General features: G+C 34.2%; 1 pseudogene; it reads right to left on the reverse strand.

Moving 5' to 3' along the window:
* Positions 1-1,193: 1,193 nt before the first annotated feature.
* Positions 1,194-20,020, reverse strand: LOC149190689 (dynamin-related protein 5A-like; annotated as a pseudogene).
* Between the last annotated feature and the right edge of the window lie 1,171 nt (positions 20,021-21,191).

Here is a 21,191-nt window from a genome sequence, read left to right on the forward strand (position 1 = left end):
GAGGAGCTTGGAAGAAAATGATTGTTAGTCATTTGTTTCTCTTCCAGGATGCCCTCACCCATTTTGGCTTGATGTAATTGGAGCTTGTCTCCCTCCTTTTCTCTTTTTGGAATAGAAAACCAGTAACCGACTTTGTTAATTAAAAAAAAAAAGACAAATTTTGGAAAATGCAGATTGATAAATTAGGTTGAGTGCCTTACCAAAAAGCAATGTTGGCCTTGTCAAATTGCTTGCTCAAAAAAATAAAAACTTAAAATATCGTATTCCTTCAAGTTGTGCACAAAACCGAGATGTTAGTTTTCACTAGACTCTCGCCCTCTCTAAGATGCATAAATTCCAAAATAGTTTGACCAATAATTCTGCAGTTTTTATGACATAAAATCTGCAGCCACTAACACACTAGGATCTGATGGTCATCTCAAATCAATTCTGTAAATGGTTTAGTCTTAATCGTGATGTACTCCATTCTCTCATATGATTAGATTCCAATCTCACACCCTAAAAGTCTTATGTTCATAAGTTTTATATTTTTCTGTAAAAAATAGAGTAAATGCAAACTAGATTTGGAAAAAATGCACTCCTTGAGCAAGTTAAACCCGCTAAAGCTTGTTAGTTGTTTTTGAAGACTTATATTAACATAGAAGGAATTCATAAATGTGTGAAATATAGTTTTCAAGACTGGATGCTTCTACATCAATGAAGGGACAACATCACACTTCAAACTCTCTGTTTGAACTTTGATGTAGCTTTTAACAAATAAAGGATGTTTATCGTGTGTTAAAGCTCTAGAATGGTTCAATTTTGAAAACAAAATGCGATATCTATGTGAATCAGATCAATGATATAGAATCAAGAATGAATTATAAAAGTGATGATCATTTAATTTCTTATTTGTAGTGGGAGAGAAGCCAAAGCAAGTGATAACAATAGTTTCCAGGTTTTTTCTTTGACAAATTTCAAGAGAGAGAATTGAGTACATGGTAGTAATGACCATTTCATTTTTGATCTATAGAGCGAGACAGATGCTGGAGCAAAGGACAATTTCATTGTCTAGACTCTGAAACCATTGGTTGGAATTCCTTATTATATATATGGAATGGTCGAATCTTAAAGGTAATGGTTGAGGGCCTATCTAAGTTTGTAGTACAATGGAGTTCTAAGGCTTTCTTGGATGGCACAAATAATCCTAAAATTTAAACTTCAGTGTATGTTGATGAAGAGTTGTTGTGCCCAAATAACACATTCGAGTTGGAATGTTTAGGCTCCTTGTTTTGACCTACATGAGAATTAGATACCAATGGAATTTGCCTCTTCTGCCCTCCCAATTCAGCTCCAATACGCCCACTGGAAATTCCATATTCCTTTTTCTTTGATGCACTGATCTCACTGCTTGGTTGATCTGGCGAAGGTGTCTCAGGGACAGTCATTTGACTTTCTCTAAGTGGATCTCTTGAATCAGACCCTTTGTTTGGTGTTGCTTGCAGGTGCCCTGGTGGAGCAACATTCTCATGTCCCTCATCCAATCCCTCTTCTTGGGGACATCCTAGATCTTCAGAAAGGTCCATAAACATTGGAGCAGACAATTGAACCTGTATATTGTGGTTGATGCTCCAAATCCAAAAAATCCATTTCCCATGTTGTATTCTGGCCTATAAACCTGAGAATAAGGACTTGTCACCGAGTCCAAATGATGCCTCACAAGATCCTTGCATTTCTTTGTCAAATTTTGGATGAAATGGTCATAGGCCCACCTCAAAGCAACATGAAAATCAATATAGCCTCCAACCCCAGCAACGGTGCTTCTCTCATAATCATAAGAGTCTTCAATTCTTGTGCGCTCAATTGCAAGTTCAAATTTAAAAACAACAACAATTGTATGCCTCAAAGTAGGATCAACTGCACAAATTGTGTCCAACCAAAGTGAAGAGCACCACTCCACACTACTCTATTGAAGGAATAGAAGTAAACGATGGGTGGGTGTTGCCAATGCCTTTACCATAGCTAAAATATCATCTGGTGTACTTTTTGGTTCACCCTTCTTTGCCTTGAGAACGAATCCAGGGGTATCAATGATTGTCAAATTTGGGCAGTAGGCATACTCTGCCCGCATCACAATAGGCTTCGTAGAGACTACAGCTCAGATTTTCTTCAAATTCTCCTCTATTTTGCTTCTGATGGCATCAACAATAGCAGAAGACAATGCAATTGGAGCTTCATAGTCATCAAAATCCTCATCCTGAAACCAACAGCGGGTTTCTACAACCAAAGGGTCGTGCACCATTTGCAACATCAACGACCTTCACGTTCCCATTTCGACTTCTCTGACATTGAATCTGAAGCCCAATAGAGCTTCTAGCAAAGAACCTTTTCCATCAAACTGGCCAGTGAGGGCAACGATCTCGGGAATTGACGACTTCTCACCAAATGCCACAACACTAGCTTGCAACTGATTATAGGCTTTGAATTGAGATCAAACATCTAACGATGCATAGAAGTTGTCAACATATCTACTCTGTTGAGATTGAGAGTGAGATTCTTGCCTCTAGCTTTGGTTGGGTGTCATCATGGATGCCTTTGTCTGGGTGTGTTGCGCTAATGAATTGAATCCCTCAACTCAACTGAAAAAATGTGAGGGGATCAAAGCTTTTTTGCCAAGAGATATTCAACTGGAAACTCCTGTAGCTCCAAGACTTTAATGTTGAACCCTCCTCAACTAGGTGTTGATGTCATAAACAAGGCGATGTTGGCTGAAGGTTAGGATGAAGAATGCACTGGTTGGAGGTGAAGGTTCTTCAAAGTTTATCAACACTAAAACCACCATAGCTACTAGGGGACGCCTTCTTTGCGCAAATGGGCCTGTGTAGTGCATAAACACATTGAAAGAGCCAACTTTAGATGTCAGATGAGGTGTCAAATATCAATTGGACATGTGTCAAATATCAATTGGGCAGGTGTCAGATTTTAATTAGCTTGAACGACGAAAACGAAAGTTTCTTATTGGCTAAGATGAACAGTGTTAACTCGCCCCAAGCCCGCAAAGAAAATGCCTTTAGGTGTAATTAAATTTTTATTTATTTATTTATTTTTTTGTTTAATTTTAATTTTATAAATTAATTTAATGTTTTGAAAAAAAATCAAGATTTTTATATTTTATATATAACACAATTTATTATAATTAAAAAAATTCTACTAAATTAAAAAAAAAATGATCAAGCAAAATAAATAAAAAATATAATTAAACTATTACATTTAAAAAATAAAGGCCCAAGACCCAAAGACATTTAATAGGAGTGAAGGCCTACCCCCTTACAAACCATCAACAGGTAATTCCAAGTGGCATGGTTTTCCTTGAATAACATTATTGAGTCAGCCTGCATGTGTGGATAACAACCAGTGATAATTATCGTCATTATTGATTTGACAACTAAGTTATGACAGGTTTTCTCAGTGATTAAGAAGATGAATTATTTTTTAAAATCATTGCATGAGAAGTTATGACAATTTAGAGATTATATGATGTATTTGCATGTATGTTTTAATGAACAATAAGATAATTAGTTTTTTCAAGAGAATTCTTCTGATAAATCACATTCAATTTTTTTGGTCGACGCGTTTTGAACCACTAAGTGTGGTTCGTCATCAAGACTCAGATGAATGTCTTGATCCATCCTTGTAAATATATACTGTACAGATGCAAAAAAAACGTTAAGGGAAAAATAATAAAATATTTAATATGAACGTTAAACAACAAAAAATTAGTTACATTGAAAAAGAAAAATGAATTGGAAGGTTAAGTTCTCAAATTTAATTATAAAAAGTCATAGAGAAATAATAATAATAATAAATATTATTATTCAAAACACTTTATACTTTGTTTTTAATAATAATTTTTAAAGAATGTTATTAAAGATAATATTATTATGATAAAATAAAAAATCAATTATAATTAATTAATTAAAAAAAAAAGGAAAATAAAGAAATTAAAATGTTAACCATAAAATTAAAAACAAGAAAAAAAATGGTCCACAAGGTCTTGTATAGATGGTGATCGGGTGCTTTGTTAAGGCACTCCTTGATGTGAAGTCACCGGTTTAATTCCCCACCCGGATCAGGGTGATATATTAGACATGATGAAGATATAGTAATGTCAAGCTTACAAAAAAAAATCAATAAACAAAATACATAAACATGTAATAATAATATATTAACTGATAACCTATAACCAAAATAATAATAATAAATACTAATAATTAAAAAAAAGAAAAAGGGAACATAACAAAGAAAGAAGGAAGGAGAAAATGAATGAATAAAACTAGGGAAAATAGACGACATCCAACAACTGCTAATTTTCCACCCATTATCTCTATTTAGCGTATTAGACATTTTTTCAATTTCAATGGCTTCCCTAAACTTTTGTCGATGGAAATGGTCAATTCTTGCGATGATCTGGGACTCTTCCATATAAATGTGGTGTTTTGTCATCCTTGCATGTTCAGCCAAAGCTGAGGAACGCGTCCTATAGTGCCTGATATCAACATCATGCTCTTGAAACCTTTGATTTATAGAGAGGTTTGTTTCTCCAATGTAGAGGGCCTGACAAAAACAAGGGATTAAATAAACACCTTTCATGTTTTTCTGGTCCAATGGGTCTTTAGCGAATCTAAAAGAGCTCCAAATAGTATTCAATGGTCTAAAAGTAGAAGAGATCTTATGCTTTGGAGATTGAAAGGAGGCCAAGCAATCTAAATATAAATGATGGGTGGAAAATTAGCATTTGTTGGATCCTTGTCATTTCTTCTTAAATTTGTATTTATTTCATATATATATATATATATATATATGTATGTATATGTTTCTAATTTCTTAAAAAAATTATTCATTTTATTTTTTTATTTTTATTTATTTGTATTTTCATCTTGACCGCTAATAAACAATTAATTACTTTATTTTCTTGATTATTGGTTTATTTATTTAGTTATTTATTTAATTATTTAATTAATTATTTTTTAAGTTTGACTATTTTTTTTTTTAGAATTAATTGTTTCGATTATTTAAGTTTGGCCCAGATATATATATATATATATATATATATATATATATAATTACATTGATTTTATTAATTGTTTTAGTGTTTTGATTATTTAGGTTTGACCTAAATATTATTTTTATTTATAGATATTCATTTCATTAAAATTTTCCTTTTGATTAATTATTTTCCTTAATTCAATATTAACATCTATATTCTAACAATTATTTCCTTATATTAAAATATTATTTATTTATTTAGTCTGATCTAATTGTTATATTATAATGGCTAATTTTTTTTCTCTTCATCTGTGTAACTTGATGCTAAGATCTAGTTCTTCAACTTGTCCTGATGATGAACCACAATGGATGGTTCGAAACGTGTTGACAAAACTCTGATGATGTGATTTTTACCGAAAGTTTTCTTACTTTTCAAAATCGTGCTTCCTTAAAATACGAGCAATTTTGTCACTGGTACCTTAGATAAAGTGAAGTTGAAAACTAGTAACAAATTCTTTAGGGCTTTTCCTTAATTTTAGACCTTTGCTCGCATTCAAGAAAGCTCCAATACCTTGGAATCTACTATAACCATTATTCTCAAAGACTTTAAGAAGATGGGTTTTCTCATTTTCCAAGTGTTCATTATCAGAAACCCTAAGAGCATGATTGGCCAATGTGTTGAGAACACTAGCCTTTTGAGCCGAAAGATGATGGGAGCTAGCATGAAGGTATTTCTCAGTGTGGGTTTTCTTTCGAAAGACTTGATGAGAGAGAGTCGTCTTCTTTCTTGGAGATAAGAACGTCAAGGAAAGGGAGGCTACCATTAATTTATGCCTCTGTTATGAACTTAATGGAGCGTGGCAGATTGTTTAGGTGTTGGAGGAAGACATCTAACTTTTCACGACCATGGGGCCAATTAATGGAGGTGTCATCCACAAATCTCTTCCAAATCTTTGGCTAGAAAGGAGCAGAAGCCAAGGCGTTGGATTCAAAATCTTCCATGAAAAGGTTGGAAACGATGGGGGAGAGTGGGGAACCCATGGAAACACCATATGTTTGCTCATAGAACTCACCTTCAAAGCTAAAAAAGGTCAAGGTAAGGCAGATCTCTACCAATTTAGTTGTATCCAAATCAGTGATGTGATTGATCCCTTTCCTTGACGTTCTTATCTCCAAGAAAGAAAGTGGCTCTTTCTCTCACTAGGTCTTTTGGAAGAAAACCCACATGGAGCAATACCTTCATGCTAGCTCCCATCATCTTCCGGCTCAAAAGGCTAGTTTTTTCAACGCACTGGGCACTCCTGCTCTTAGGGTTTCTGATAATGAACACTTGGAAAATGAGAAAACCCATCTTCTTAAAGTCTTTGAGAATAATGGTTAAAGTAGATTCCAAGGTCTTAGAGCTTTCTTGAATGTGAGCAAAGGTCCAAAATTAAGGAAAGGACATAAATAATTAGTTACCATTGTTCATCTTCCCTTTATCGAAGGTACCATTGACAAAATTGCTCGTATTTTAAGGAAGCACAATATCTCTTCTACCTTTAGACCCTTGAACACCATTCAAAGCTCTCTCAAATCCGCTAAAGACCCGTTGGACCCGCAAAATATGAAAGATGTTTATTTAATCCCTTGTTCCTATGGGATCCCCTACATTGGAGAAACAAGTCACTCTATAAATCAAAGGATTCAAGAGCATGTTGTTGATATCAGGGACTGTAGGACGCGCTCCTAAGCTTTGGTTGAATATGCAGGGAAGACAAAACACCACATTTGTTTGGAAGAGTCCCAAGTCATCACAAAAATTAACCATTTCCATCACCGAAAGTTTAGGGAGGCCATTGAAATCGAAAAAAAAATTAATACGTTAAACAAGAATGATGGGTGGAAAATTAGTAGTTGTTGGATCCTATCACTTTTTTCCTAGTTTTATTCGTCCCTTTTCTCCTTCCTTTCTTTGTTATGTTCCCTTCCCTTTTGTTTATTATTTTTGTTTTTTGTTATAGGTTATTAGTTAATATATTATTATTATTACATGTTTATGTATTTTGTTTATTGACTTGTTTATTTATTTTCATTTTTTTAATTAATTAATTATAATTGATTTTTATTTTATTATTATAATAATATTCTCTTGAATAACATTCGTTAAAAAATATTATTTAAAAAAATTATAAAGTGTTTTGAATAATAATAATTATTATTAATAATTTTCTATGACTTTTTATAATTAAATTTGAGAACTTAACGTTCCAATTCATTTTTATTCTTCAATGTAACTAATTTTTGGTTGTTTAACGTTCATATTCAATATTTTATTATTTTTCCCTTAACGTTTGTTTTACATCTCTACAGTGTATATTTACAGGGTTTGATCAAGACATTCATGTGAGTCTTAATGATGAACCACACTTAATGGTTCAAAACACGTTGACCAAAAAACTAAATATGATTTACGAGAAAAATTCTCTTGAAAAATCAATGTAAATCACAAAAATTTACATTCTAAAAGATAATTAGTTCTAAATTGTTTTGTAATATATTTTTTTAGTTTTATTTTTTTATTAATTAAATTGTTTTTCATTTATTTTATATTTCTTATTAATAAATTGTTTTTGTGTTTGTGTAATTAAAAAATTATTATAAAATATTGTGATTCTCAAAAAATGTGATTATCTTCTTCACTCAAATTCAATTCTTATATAGATTGAATTTATAATAAATATATTTTTATAAGCTAAAAAAATATTTAACTTATAATGAATATAAATTTATACAACCAAATAAATAATAAAAATGAAAAAGGGAAATGTGATGAAAAAGGGAAATGTGATTATTAATATGGAGTATATGTGTGAGTTAAAGATGAGCATATCGTTATTGATGTTGGTAATATTTAGATTTTTCACCAATAACTAAATGTATTTAATAATTCGTTGATGTTGTATAATGTTAAAAATTTTCATTAATAATTAAATGTATTAGATAATTTGTTTCCTGGGTTTGTGATTAGATATTGATAGTTCAAATCTAAAATACATTTGGAGGTTTTGATTAAAGAGGAACATGTCTTATGATGTTAGTAATATTGAGAGTTTTCACTGATAATTAAATGTATTTGATAATATTATTAATGATGTTGGTAATATTGTATTTCATAATATTATTAATGATATTGGTAATATTGAGAGTTTTCATCATACTGTATTTGTTGAAAAAAAATTGTGGTTTGTTAGGTGTATATATATATTTTATAAATATTAATTAGTAGTTAGATATCAGTTATAAATAGAGTAATTAGTAGTTGGAATTAGTTGTAAATAGAGTAGTGAATAAGTGTGTATTTAATTATTTATTATATAGATGTGATTTGACAATTTAATATGATTAAGAGTTTGAATAATTTGAGGTGTTTCATCATTATTGTATATGTGTGGAATTGTAACACACTCCATATTGGTATGAGGTGGTTATCAAGTCATTTTTTTTCTTTTTCTTTTTTCTTTCTTTTTTTTAAATAGGTTGGACTTCAATCTTTTTCGATACAGTTCATTAGCATTCAAATGTATATAACACATCTCTGCCACCCAGGTTATAGCCATGGCAATAATCTCTACCTAGTGAGTGTGTGCATCACAGTGATTTTAACTTTAGGTTTGTGAGCATTAGTTGTGAAGCACAACTAAGCACCTCTAAGGATCCTTTAAATAAAAAAACTAATTCAGTAGAAACACCTAAGTTGTAAGAGCTCAAGCTAGTGAACCTCTCTTATTGAGAACTAGAAAAAGACCTTGGGCATCCCTCAAACAACTAAGTTGTTGATCAAGAAAACCTTCGATGTAGGTCATTCTAGGTAGATTCATTATCGATATCTTTTTGGCTAGTGTTTGGTTGAAGCTCTTTTGTAGAGATGAATGTGCCCTCTCTCATATATGTTGTGTCACTGTGGACAAGTAGTCATGCTTGTGTACAACTTTCCTTATACAACCTCGCCATAATTCTATAAATACTGAGTTATGATGTGCATGAACTGTATATATTTAATCATACATGCTACAACGTCAAAGGCTAGGAAGTTGGGCATTCTCTTGCAAGAGATAGAATGTACAACAAATATAAAGAAAACACCATCTTGAAGTCTTTAGTTTCAAAAATACTTCACAATTATAGGAGTGTCAGATTAGAAGGCTCGGTCCTGATGTATAAAGAAAATTTACATTTGATAAAAAGCAATAAATTATATTTGACACACATTCATTTAGTCCCAATACTTACCAACTGTGTATTCATTGTAATGAGCGCAATCATCCACAAAAAGAGTTATATCTAATAAGGTAAAAAAAATAATTTCATTCCATAACATCGTTGGATCCATTCTCACAGTCTTAAGATAACTCTTCATTTGGGAACTAGGTTGTCAATAGATAATACACTGCCAAGGAGAAAATATATGGCCTCACATTTTTCCCAAAGAATTTGTGTTGCGTTTCTACATAGTCCAAGGATGCCTACCAATAATTGTACAATTCAATAAATATATCTTGTTGTGTACAAACCACTCACAAGTATTTGCATCATCAACCAAATTATTTTTTATCACCCATTTTTCATACCAATCATTAAAAGTGGAAAGAAATAGAAATGTCAATTTTTAACTTTTAAATTTACAACTCCCAGCTAGCTTACATAGCATCTTTTTTTGAGTCTTTCTATTGAGGAAAACCATCCCTATATTCCTAACAATCCCACACATTTCTTCTCAATCATTTTTTTTTTTAACATTGTTTGCATCGTGCCTTGGTACTTATTACAAATTCTTTTAAAATGAATTCAAATCTTCTCAGTTATTCTACCATTGTTTGCTAGTTTGGTTGCACATTTTTCTATGTTTTAGGTTTTATAAACTAAAATAACCAAATCTTGGAAAGGTTCTTATGAAATCCATTTTCTAGAGACAAGAACCCTTAGGAATGAAAGCAATGACATTTGGGAAAGTGATTAAATGTGTACAACTTCAAACTAACAATATATTAGTACAATAAGCTCTACTTAGTTGGGTTTGTCATTTTAATCTTATTATGTTGCTTGAGAACATTAATAAATTTTCCATTTTGCTACAAGCATTGGTTTTGAGAATGCTACATTGCAACTGGGATCCACATAATGGCTAGTCAAACCCAACCTAGATAAACGAGGAGGGCTAGCATATCCGATTTGGCCTAATGTGAAAACTTTCTTCTACTCTGAAAATGGAAAACCTAGTGGAAAGTTAGATAGAAAAACTGTTTGAACAAAATGTGCAGCTCAAAAAAAAGCAGCCCAACCTTTTCATTTCAATAAGAAAGAAATTATAGTTAGACTTATGAGATCTCATAGTTCAACTTGACTGTCTCAAAACTCAATGCCATTCCACTATGGAGGAGAAACAAGGATTATACCATCAACAACATAGGCCCAACATGTTTTGGAAACTATACAATACCAAAAAACTTGCTTAACCATTTTAAGCATGCAACAAACCATGCAACAGTTAGTTGATAGGTCAATGTGATGAATTCGATCCTTTATTTCTAAACTACTTTCAAGAACTTGTCCTCTAACCACTCAAGATTAATTTTACAAAAAATCGCCCAAAATTCAATAAGTGGACCCTGAAATGGGAACTGGTAGCAAAATAATCCATGATGTAGCGAGAGTCTCAATACTAAGGTTGAGCTCAGTTAGGAACATAGATAGATGCTTCACCATACCAAGTTAGGTAAAATGACTGCACTCAACCAACATCAAAGCCAATGTCTAGTTAATATTTAATAAATGATGGCATACATTCTAAAAAGGTTATCAGGTTTTGGTCAAATTGTTAATGTATCACGAAGCCAAGACATTGGTTCAACCTGCTGGCAATATAAACCGATTTACAGGGAACATTTGACTGTCTTGATCAATCTCCTACCAAAGTGGGAAGAATGCATCACTACTTTAAAATCAAGTGTTTTATTAAAAAAATTGAACTCGAATTAAAATTCGATGCACATATTGAGTAGTAAAACATACATCTCACAATCAAATGTTTATAAATTTAAGAAGTTTTCATGCTACAAGTGATTCAACAACAAAGCATCAATATATAATACCTTGCATTTCAAAATATCCTCAACTAGATAAATTACAAAAACAAAGATTCGTAAATTAGTAAGAGAACACAGGAAAACATACTGTGAGAATTAAGATAAAACATGGTTATCAATCAAACGGGACTTGTACAGAGTTCTCACTTTTTTTAGAGTTTCAAAATATCATCCGATTTTGAAAGTGTTTATTCAGAATACACTTTCTTTTTGGAGCATATTTTTGACACTTTGAATTTTCCTCTGTATTAAGTATGCACATTTTTTTAAAATGTTAGTGATTTTCATGTCAATTTTGAAAAGTGTTGGTGCAACATCAATCCATTTTTTGGGGATCTTATTTTTTGACACTTTAATTTTTTTATTTTTTTTTTATATTAAGTATAGATAAAAAAATTTAAAAGTTGGTGATTTTCATTATTTTAGGCATATTTTTAACACTTTAAATTTTCTTATGTCCAAAGTATGCACAATTTTTTTTAAATGTTGATCATTTAACCATTTTTCAAGTTGTCTTATTCCTCTTCTTATTTTCATCCTAAGAGGTTTGTTTTTAATGGTTTCCCAAACTTGTGTTTTTTGTTTTTTTATAATGAAAAATAAAAATAATAATAATAATAATATTTTTGAAGTTAAGATTTTTAATATATCATTAATTAATACTTCAATACATATAAAGTAACTATCACTAAAAAAAAAAAAATGCGCGACAAAAAATACACATTTTGCATATAGATATAATTTAAAAAAGATGTATTTTGGGACATTTTCACTAAAATTGACATGTTAAATAAATGAATTTTATGAAAAATTTGAATAAAAAAAGTTGGAAAAATAACAAATTTTATGATTTTTCTATAAATTTTATATCCAAAGATAAGGGCATTTGAAGTTTTTTTTTTTTTTTTTTTCAAAAAAATTGATTCACATAAAATTTTAAATAAAAATAACAAAAAAAAAATAAAACATACAATTTATTTTTTATTTTTTATTTTTTTTAATAAAACCAAAAAAATAAGGTGCTCCATCTTTGATGTTGTTGCAGTTGATCATGATTAGCTATATAACTATAAGCTTCCTTGAGATTGAAGAGCCCGGGCGGGTTTTTACCCCATTTCATCTTGTCTTCCTCGTGATCCACTTGAATTTACTACTCCTTTATGAGTTGATCAAAATAATTCCAATCTAGATTTTCCGGTAAGGGAAGCCACTCCTGCTTGTTCAATCATTCTCTCCATCGATCTCCAGGAGTGATAGGATTCTAGTATTGGGCTACTTGATATTTCCCCTTTTCTTGCATGGATCTTTGAAGGGCGACATGGTGATCATTACTAAGGATTAGTAGTTGCTGCTAGGCATCCTCCAAAAAGATGACATTTTCCCTGTTGCAAATCTCCTAGAAGCTATGCCCCAGAACAATATTTCTATTTCTCCATGCTTGGTTCCATAAGGATGAACCTTGGACATTACCTGAGAGCCTAATGAGGTCTCTGTGGGTGTGACTAGGAGTGTATTTCACTCTCAGAGTTGACCCCAAGGCATGCTTGGGTTATCCAACCACCTCCACTAAGTTTTTTCCCCAGGGATTTTCTTAATAGTTTTGGATCTCTAAGGTTGATCCCACTTGCGATCTTTGGTTTGCGGCACTGATCCCACCCCACTAGGGCCCATTTCTTCTTCGAATCCGAGCCCCTTTAGAGGGAGATTCTTTGGATTCTACGGATGGCATTTGTGACAAATTTTGGGGCTGCCAGAGCTGAGAATAGGTAAAGAGGCATGGATTGAAGAACATATTTAACTAAGATGATTCGTCCAACAAGGTTGAGGGATCTAAAGGTCCATCTAGAGAGTTTCTTGTGAAATCTATTGAGGAGTCCTCCCAATTTGATTTCCTTAGGGGTTTATCAGTGAGGGGAACCTCGGGTATTTCAAGGGAAGGAGACATATCTAGAATCCTAAGATTCTAGTGATATTTCTTTGAATGGCCAAGGGAGTGTTAAAGAATAAATTTTTTTCATGGTTGATTGAGGTTCCAGACACTTCAGAGAAGAGGCTAAGAATGTGTTTGAAGTAAACAACTTCATCAGTAGTTGAGATACCCATCAAAAGGGTGTCATCAATGAATTGATGAGGGGTGGAAGCTAGGGAAGAGTCATGAAGCTTAAGACTGGTGAGGCTATTGTTGGGGTTGGCAGCTTGACGAGATCTTCTTAACCCCTCGACCATGAGAACAAAGAGGAAGGGGGATAGGGGATCTCCCTGTCGGATGCCTCTTGAAGGGGCAAAGGGTTGGGTGGGTAAGCCATTGAGAAAGATGGAGAAAAAATCACTTGAGGCCAAAGCCATGATCCAATCAATGCAATCTTGGTGGAATCAAAAGGCTTTGAGGACTTCATGCATATACTCCCAACTAATTTTGTCGAAGGCTTTTGACATGTCCAATTGCATCATCCTTCCCGACTTTTTAAGGTTTTAGGGCGAGTGAATAGTTTCATGAGAGAGGATAATGTTGCCAATAATCTATCTGCCTTCCACATACCCCAATTGGTTGGCTAAAATCAGAAGGGGTAACAAAGCCTTAAGCCTGTTTTCTAGAACCTTTGAAATTATCTTGTAGATAACATTATAGAGGGCTATTGGTCTGAATCAATATGGAGAATTTTCTCCTTCTTCCTCAGGGATAAGAGTGAGGAAAGTGACATTAAAAGCTCTGAGCACAATTTTGTTACCCTGAGAGTCCTCCACTAGGGCATGGACCTCTTCTTTGATGAAGGATCAATTTTTTTTAAAGAAGTCAATGGTAAAACCGTTAGGCCCTGGAGCTTTTCCCGAGGGCATGACCATCACAACTTCCTCCATTTCTTGCATGGATACATCTCTGAGTAACACCATGTTGTGATCCTAATTTAGGATGGTGGGGATGTTACTGGTAAATTTCTTGATGGCCTGGGTCTTATTTATGTGGGGCTCCTCCAGGATTTTGTTATAGAAACTGTTCAGTTCCTCAGATATCTCCTCATGGGTGTTGGTCATTCTCCCATCTGCATTTCTCAGACTTAGAATTCTATTAGTTTTTCTGTGTTGGATCATGGAATTGTGGAAGAATTTGGAATTCTTCACCACATTTGAGCCAGCGAAACCTTAATTTTTTCTGCCACAACTTTTCCTCCTGCTTGGCTCTTTCCTCCCACCTTTTTTGTAAATCTCTTTCCCCATCCTTCGTTTGATCTATGATATCCTTATGGATAATTCTTTGTTGAGCTCCTCCATGCATTGTTCTAGCTCCTTGTTTTCCTTAAAGATGTTTCCAAAGACATCCTTGTTCCATTGTTGGATTGTGTTTGTTACGTGCTTTAACTCTTTGTTGGAATTGGTACATTCGGGTATCGTTCTGAGGTGGACAGCTTGCCCACCAGTTTTTCATGTTGCCCAGGAATCTGAATGATCAACCAAAAAGCCTCAAATCTAAAGGGACGATTTTTAAGGGCTACCGAAATGCGAATTTTTAGAGCTACCGACCATTGGTCAGATCCTGATAGTGGGAGTATTTTGCACTATGTTTCCCAAGTGGCAAGGAAGAATAATTCCGAGAAGAGGAATCTGTCGAGCGTGGAGGTAATCTACCTTTCCCCTCATATGTTGTTCTAGGTGTAAGTACCATTTACTGTATGCATGCCCACGAGATCCATTTCTATGGTTTCTTAGAAGGCTTCTACATCTCTATCTAGTTTTCTGAGACCTACTTTCTTTTCTGATAGATTAAGGATCATGTTAAAGTCCCCTCATATGATCTTATATGGATGAGGTATGCTTTCAAGAATTGTCATGACTGAAGCTAACATTTGGATTCGCTCTTCCACCTTTGAGGTCCATAGATATTGGTCACACATATTGTTTTTGTGGTTCCTACTACTTTTAGGATTGTAGTGATGGAGCTTCTAGTCGCTATTGAAGAGATTAGTTTATATAACAAGTTCTTCCACATAATTATCTGCCCATTGAATGTACCACGTGCGACATTGGCTAAGTAACTGTAATTTTTCCAGCATTCCTTTTGCAAGGTTGACATGTCTTCCATAGCTATCTTTGTCTCCTGAAGGAGCAATATTTTTGGTTTGTTGGTCAGTATTATTTGTTTTAAGAGTCTTTTCTTTCCAAGGCTATTTAAGCCTCTGATGTTCCATGAGATGCAATTCATTGAGAAAGATGAGGAGTTAGGGTGAGAGCTCTTACCTTGCCCTCATTGATTAATCTTGCGCCTAATTCCTGAAGGAGTTGGCATGTGGTTTTCCTTCCTCATTTATGGCCTGGACCTTTGGGCTTGCACTGATTGGATGTAATTTTAGACATAATCCCCTTGTAGGCATTTTCCTCAGGGTGTTTCCTCATTGTGTTATATTTTAGCTCTTCTTGTATTAGATATGCTCCTTCTATTTTTTGGATGTATTCCTCTGGTATTGCTACCAGGCCACTTTTTTCCCACACTTATGCTATCGAGTTGAGGTCAACTCCTCCTAGAGCTTCTTCTATTACTTGGTCTGCTTCTGAGTCTTCTTTGGGTTCGAGATCCATGTCTATATCTTTCGAGGGTAGACCATTCTCATTATGGCTCTGCATGGGAGCGTCCTCCTGAATCTGTTCTTTAAGCATTGGTAGTTCATTCAATATTTCACCTTCCTCCTCGACGTTTTCCTCTATAGTTTGTTCTTCTGGTTCCTCTTGTAGAGCTTCGAAATTATTTTTGTTGGATGGAGGTTGTTGACCCTGTTTTATTTGATTTATTTTGTTGTTCCTACTTCTAGAGGCTGCCTTTTTCATCTACTTTCTTTTGCGCTTGAGTATTCATTTGTTGGGAGACATTTTGGGAGTAGTCTCTGAAGAGATGACCATGCTTGTGACATTTCCTACATCTGAATGGTATATGCTCATAGTCTATGTTATGAAGTCGTATGTTATCCCCGAAAACTAGTTTAATAGCCTCTACAAGTGCCCCTAAGACATCCAGATAGACGTAAAATTGGGCGTATGAGACATAGTGTCCATTCCTAGTGCCCTCTGACATTTTGATGTATTCTCCTATTTCATTGCCTATTCCTTTCAACACAGAGGGCAACTAGTAATCCATGGGTAGAGAGTAAAGTCTCACCCAAATGGGGACCTTAGTGAAGTCTTCCTTTTCTTGTGTGAAGTTTTCCTTCCAATGGCACATGTATAACCCAACAGAGTTGAGGAAGTAAGGGCCTTATTCAAAGATGCGTCTCGGTCCTCCAGCAGATCAAAGATGATAGTGAAAAAACCTTTAGATCCCAGTTGCAACCGTATTTCTCCTTTTGGGCACCATCTAGTCTAAATCCACCAATTTAAGGTTTTTTCTGAGGGCCATATGCCATGCATTTACAGATGATGGCATGTTCTTACATAAAGTCTTTGTATGCCGCAACATCAGGGTCTTGAATCTCCATAACCGATATTTTCTTCACCTTTGGCTTGTAGTTATTGCTTGTCTAGTACTGAGGTCGAGCCCTTTCTTATGCGTTTGGCTGCCTAGATCTCCCTACATCATTCGGATGTGAGGTGGTTTTTTTATCTTAGCTCTTTCCTGCTTCTATATCCCTTGAGCAATCACCATTTGATTTTATGGAGGAATTGAAAGCATTATAAGTCGTGAGTTTCGTCAAGAATGGGGATTCAGTCTCCTTGCCTTTGCCTGAGACTATATCCCAAAAGGAGGGGGCTTCTGAGCCCCCCTTAACTTTGTCATGGAAATGATTAGAGTAGAGAAAGCGAGAAAACCATAGCATGGCCCAAGCCGGTAAAAAATATCTTTTCATTCAATTATAATTTTAATATTCATATTGATAAATATACAATAATAAAAATATTACAAAAATAACTATTCTAATAAAAGTATTATTATTATTTTTAACATAACAAATACTTTTTATATTCAAAATATGGAATTAGGAGCGTAGAACTGCTTTTACAAAACTTCAACAAAATTGGCAGCAGTTTGCGCATCAATTCCAGGTCCCAGTATATCCATATTTCTTGTTTCTTCCTTCTACATGTCTTTTCCACTATTACAAAACACTGATAATCCCCATAATTTCTAAATAAAAGACCTAAAATAAACACAAAATGACATAACATATGACAAACAATAAATTAGACTAGACTTCTCAGCTTCCTTGCATTCCTCCTTTTCATGCCCACCCGGCCCGACACCTACATCTCCTTCTTCCCGATACTTTAACTGGGCGATGACCTCTTCAGGAAGCGCTGCTATGATATCTTACACCTTGCTAAAGATGTTGGTGCTTATCAGCTTCGAGTTGGAGGTCAGAAGATTCGTCTCCATATTCACAATCCTTCTTTCTAGCATGGCTTCCACACTTTCAAACTTGGCATTCACTACCCAGTCTTTCTCTAGAAGCTCTACGTGATGAGTGAGGAGTACCATCTTGCCCATAAGCAACTTAAACATAAACTCAATGATCTTTTTCCACATGACTAAGTCCTCCACCGAGGGTTTCTCAACCTGTGTTTTCTGAGACTCCATCATTGTATCTTCGCAACCTATATTGTGTTCACACCAGGGCTCTTCATTTACCACTGTAATTGAATCCGAAGGGGGCTACATCCATTTATAAACCATGTTTTCCTTCTCCTCCATCATCTATGCTCATGACATGATTGCTTGTAAATATTCAATCTGGAGGCCCATTAAATATTCTTGTTGTTTGATCTTCCGAACCACCCATGGAGCCAATTCCCTGGTGATCGAGATTTTGGCCATACTTTCATCATTAAATCGTCTTTGTAATATTCATGTCCAATTCCTTGCTGAAATGATGGGGACACTTCTCTCTTGATGAAATTAAATGATACCTTATGCGAGCGAGTAGAGAGAATGTCCTTGGGATCCTCAGAGACTCCATGCATTAATAACGTACACTCCTTGCACCATCTGTCCTGCCAACCTGCCATGAATTCACACATCTTCCAACCCTCTGCCTGATCGAGGGAGACATTAACTTTGTCCAAAATTTTCCTATGGAATTAGAGTGGGGCCAATTTTCCTCCCATCTATTTTGCACTTGCCATCACCCAAATATACCCCACAGTTCTAGATGCAGGAAAATTGAGTTTTCTTGGAAATTCACCTTCTCTAGATCACACAACAAATCACTTCATCATTTCGCCCTTAATTTGTTCTGCAAAAATATTTCATATAAAAACCCTACATCACTTACAGTGAATTCTAGAGCATGCATAGATTAGAACGATTATCAATCACATAGATACACCAGAAAATTTGTGAACATAACGAAATTTCCTTTACATTAATAAAATCATGTCCATACAATTACAAAAGTATTCATCCCTCTCTTGGCCTGATCTCACATTCATTTGGCCATTAGTTCTCATTTCCCATAGGCTTACAATAAATAGAATTAAAAAATACAATATATTTTCTAAATCCTAAAACACTCCATAAATCACCCATAAATCACTCCATAAATCAACTTTTCCTAAATCCTAAAATCACTCCTTGATTTATTCCCTAAAGCTCTCATAATTTATTCACTAAAGCTCTCATGATTTATTCCATAAATCTATCATACTCTTCAAGGAAACTTTTCTTTTTCCTTATGGAAAAATCCTTCCTATCCATATGTTTTCTAAAACTATTTTATAATAATTAAATGAAACTAAGAATATTTACAATTAAGGAATTATAATTCCTTTACAATATTGAAACCCCTTTTGGAGTTTTTTTTTCAAAAATCTTGATGGATTGGAAGCTCTAATGCTCTTGCATCAGACTCCCAAGGTAGAAATAATTCATGACCTCTTGGTCATGTGTGATTAATTGTCGAATCCTCCTGGATCCCAAACTTTGTACTGTAGTCATTCACCTCCTTCTTCATGTTGCTTCTCTGTTGTTGTTGTCACTGTCTTCTTCAACCTTCTAGGTTTCTAAACTTTATGTTGTAGTTTTCCACTTTCTTTGTTTATGTGCTTGTGTACATTCATTTTCCTTCTATGATTGGCTACCCTTCTTACACTAGTGTGCAATTTCTCATGCACTTTCATCATCAGTATTCTCATCCTGTCAATTTCAATGTCTAGTTGATCTCCTAGCTGGTACATGTTGCTCTTGATTTGCTGATTTTTTTTAATTTTTTTTAATTTTTTCTCCTTAGTGGTTGTTGTTGCATGTTTTATTATTTAATATCTACAAAATTATTACTCTTTCCTTCATCTAATGCCTTAAGCACTCCTTTTATGCTTGCAACTTTCATGCAATATTATCCATCAATCATTGGATTAATTAACCATTCTTCCAACATCCCTAGATCTTCTTCAAAACTTGTCCGCATTAAGTCTGAATGTTACTCTTCCTCTTTGTTCTTCCTTTGACTATCCCCATGAGACAAATCCTCTTTGTCCTCCACAACACCACGTTTCTTTAACTGTCTACCAGTAATCTCTTTGTTCTTTAATTTATGGTTTTCTTAATGAGAGAATGTTACCTCATCCTCTATCAAAATGAAATTCTGAGTTTTTCTTCCTTCTATGCCTTGAGAAGACATTTATTTTTCTTCCTTCACCTTCATGATAGTTCTAGGTGATTGTCCATCACCATCCACAAAATAACCTGCAACCATACACAAAATATCAGTTTCAAAAATATTTGGATTTTCAGCCTCTTTTATCTCCTCTATCAACACATCCACATGTTGATCTGAACTATCCAAGTAGTTCATGAGACTTGCAGAAAGCCCCTCATCTTCATTCTCACCAAGCAATGGTCCTTGCTCTGGTTCACAAATGTACACTTTCTCTTTCTCACTTTCTCCAAGCATCCTTAACCAGTCTCTGATCAGATGCCTCATCCATCTTCTTTGATTCGTGCATGCAACTTCTTAACCGACCATTTAAATTTCATCTTAAAAATCCATCCACATTTATGGTCTTCAGCTTCTTGTTATAGCAACTCCATAAGTACATCCAACTGTACTTTAATCTCAACGAGTTCTCTATTAAACTCTTCATCACTCATTTTCTTCTTGATGTCTTTTGCCTTGAAATATTCTTTCCTTCTGCTATGGATTCCACCTAAACCTTTTTCATGACCCTCTGTGGTCATCCTTCTCTCTATCTTTGTGAGCTTCTCCATGCTCAACAGTGAACTGCAACCAAGCCTCTCCTTTGTAGAAAGTATCCTCTTCTTTCTACTCAATACCTCATCAAGCTTTCTTCACTAGCTTGACCTTTTGGTATTTTCTCTAGTTCTCTCCTTAGAACCTTCTCTTGGAAATTCTACCCACACTTACTATGGAACTTCCCTCTGACAACTTCTACCCAACCACTACTTGTTGGAAGTCGTCCTTCTTCTAGTTGCAATCCTTAATTCCAAAGAGCTTACCAACTCTGATACCACTTGATGTAGGAAAATTGACTTTTCCTGGAAATTCACCTTCTCTATATCACACAACAAATCACTTCATCATCAAGCCCTTAATTTGTTCTGCAAAAATATTTCATATAAAAATCCTACTTCACTTACAATTAATTCTAGAGCATGCACATATTAGAACGATTACCAATCACATAGATACACCGAACAATTTGTGAACATAATGGAAATTCCTTTACATTAATAAGATCATGTCCATACAATTATAGAACAATTACAAAAGTATTCATTCCTCTCTTGCCCTGATCTCACATTTATTTGGCCATCAGTTCTCATTGCCCGTAGGCTTACAATAAATAGAATTAAGAAATACAATATCTTTTCTAAATCGTAAAGCACTCCATAAATCACCCATAAATCACTCCATAAATCAACTTTTCCTAAATCCTAAAATCACTCCCCAATTTATTCACGTTGGACCATGGTTGATTTTCATATTAATACAATCTTTGTCACAATGTGACATTGGACCATGGTTAACCATGATTATAAACCCAAGGGTTTTTTTATTAAACCCTATGATTAATATTATAAACCTTATGAATAATATTATATCC

Source organism: Pinus tabuliformis, chromosome 3_1, assembly GCF_031772625.1.
Source record: "Pinus tabuliformis cultivar Carrire ecotype Pingquan chromosome 3_1, CPIR1, whole genome shotgun sequence".
NCBI classification, from domain to species: Eukaryota; Viridiplantae; Streptophyta; class Pinopsida; order Pinales; family Pinaceae; genus Pinus; species Pinus tabuliformis.